The following is a 2,734-nucleotide window of genomic DNA, read 5'->3' as shown; positions in this document are numbered from 1 at the left end:
TGATTCTCTCTCATTGATGTTTCTATCTCTCTCCCTCTCCCTTCCTCTCTAAAATCAATAAAAAAAAAAAATATATATATATATATAATTATTTTTTTTTTTAAAAAAAGGTAGACCAGGGGTTTGAAGCAAATCCCCAAACTTCTGAGGCCAACATGAATGAATACCACGAGACTCTGACACCACAGGCTGGTCAGACCACGGGGCTGGCCCAGTATTGCATTACCTATATTCATATCATTTGGTTTTTAAAAATAAATACACATTTTAGTACGAATTCCTAAGGGGAACATGTAGTTTATTTGAAAAGACCATAGGCTTTCCCCTATGTTTCTCTTAAACTAATTACAAAGAACTCAGATGTTCTGAGCCAAAGGATGCAGGAAACTCGATGAGCGAATGTCATCTTTTACCTCCCATACCTACCTTCTACATGTGGAAATGGAACCAGGGTTTGGAATGTAGCATCTTAGCCTCCAGGTAAGGAATTATGTGGACCCTGAAGTCATCCTGTGGACAGATGAAATCTTTAGAAACCAAAAAAATGGCTCAGATTACTGCCATTTGCTTCACAAAATTGCCTGCTTGAAAAAGCAACCCCCACGCTTCTGCCCTTCTCGTAGTCTCAACTCATTATGGTCTGGGAAAAATGCACATGAGGCTGTGATAGCAATAATTATTGCAAATGAATGAATAAAAGCAAACAAGATCCTGTGTCTTTTACAGGCAACACTTAAATGCAGCTTTCATTTTAGATGCAGTAAATACCACAGAAGCCAGTAGAGAAAGATGATGTCCCAACTCCCCAAACCATACTACGAGGAGTGGGAATTCCGCTCAAGCAGGCAACTGAGACAAGGATTGTGGGTAAATGCTGCAAGCTTATTGGTCAGAAATAATGGCATGTCTCAGTTATGTTGCTGCATAACTATCTTTTAGTGACGCCCAGTGTACTACTAAATTCCCAAAATAGAACCACAGAATGGATGACTATTTAGGTAATCTCATGCCTGTGATTTAAAAAAAAAAATCCAGTGCGTTAGTCATTTGATAACACCTTCCCCTTTCCCACGTACACTCTGCTGTAGGCGTTAACAAAATTCGACATGACTGACGGACCAGAAAAAGTCCTGGCGAATCTGCCCAGAGGATATTATAATCTAACTTCAGCGTTACCTTGTAGGTGTGGAGCAAGAGCTAGAAAAAAACAGAAAAGACCACAAAGAACAAGAAAGAGTGATTATAAAGTTGCCCCCCTGGTAAACCAGAACTTAAAGTCTTACTCACATGAGGTAACTTCACAATGGTTATCTTCTCGGTAATCTCCAAGCCCGCAGGGTGGGGTTGGTAGGACGTCCTCTGTGGTGAGTGTTCACCGTGTGGACCGCTTGCTCACTTGAAAAAGGCCGTGATGGGCAGGGAGGACCACAGAGCTCCCAGGCTAGTAAGGGCAGCACAGAAGTCCCTCTAGAGAGGAACGGGACCTGATGAGATGAGGCCCCTCCTCCTCAGAGGCCCGTGGGCTCAGCGCCTTCCTGCCGAGGCCAGGCCAGCCCTGTGGCTCCCCGTGTGCCCACCTGCACCCATCACGGGGGACAGCTCCCTCACATGCACCCATCAGGTAGGACGTCCTCTGTGGTGAGTGTTCACCGTGTGGACCGCTTGCTCACTTGAAAAAGGCCGTGATGGGCAGGGAGGACCACAGAGCTCCCAGGCTAGTAAGGGCAGCACAGAAGTCCCTCTAGAGAGGAACGGGACCTGATGAGATGAGGCCCCTCCTCCTCAGAGGCCCGTGGGCTCAGCGCCTTCCTGCCGAGGCCAGGCCAGCCCTGTGGCTCCCCGTGTGCCCACCTGCACCCATCACGGGGGACAGCTCCCTCACATGCACCCATCAGGGGGGACAGCTCCCTCACATGCACCCATCAGGGGGGACAGCTCCCTCACATGCACCCATCAGGGGGGACAGCTCCCTCACATGCACCCATCAGGGGGGACAGCTCCCTCACAGGCACCCATCACGGGGGACAGCTCCGAGGCGGCCTGGGAAGGGAGCATAGAGGGGGCTGTTTCCTCCTGAGTCAGGGCCTCCCTCAGGTTTCTTTCCTATCCGAATGCGGCTTCCTCCAGTGAAGGGTCTGGCACAGCGCGAGCCCTGCCTGGGCAGGATGTGCGTGTTGGGACAAAACACTTGGCTTTGCCTCTATTGCAGGCATGTACGGGCCTTCGTCATGCTCTCCAAACCCCTGGCCTCGCAGTCAGTCCCTGTGGGAGCCAGCAGAGCCTTCATTCCCCTTCCGGCATCCCTTCCCGCGTGCCTGCGGTCCGCAGCCCTCCCCACCGGCTCTCCCTCAGCCTGCATCTCCCGCGGGGCCGGGCGTGACATGACAAATCATTGCAGGGACATATGGAGGACAATCTGTTTCTCTACCCATTTCTAATGCTATGTGAACGTGGTTGCTCATTAATAAAGACGGTTCTTTGACATTTTATTGATCAGAAAAACATTGCAAACTCCCGCTTCGTCAGATTTCAGTTGCTAGGGAATATGTACATGTGTGTGCAACCCAATCTTGCCTCTGACACTCGCAAATGAGCTAGTCCGTCTCCTGCCCCAAAACATCTCCTGCTTTTGGAATGGGGAACACCGAGCAGGCTGGGATATCAGGCCCACTGTCATGGACACGTCACAGAGGCAATCTCCCAGGGGTGAATGGGGAGCTGCTCGCTCCTGGCG

This window comes from Myotis davidii, unplaced genomic scaffold (genome assembly GCF_000327345.1).
Source record: "Myotis davidii unplaced genomic scaffold, ASM32734v1 scaffold452, whole genome shotgun sequence".
NCBI lineage: Eukaryota > Metazoa > Chordata > Mammalia > Chiroptera > Vespertilionidae > Myotis > Myotis davidii.
This window is presented reverse-complemented; position numbering follows the sequence as displayed.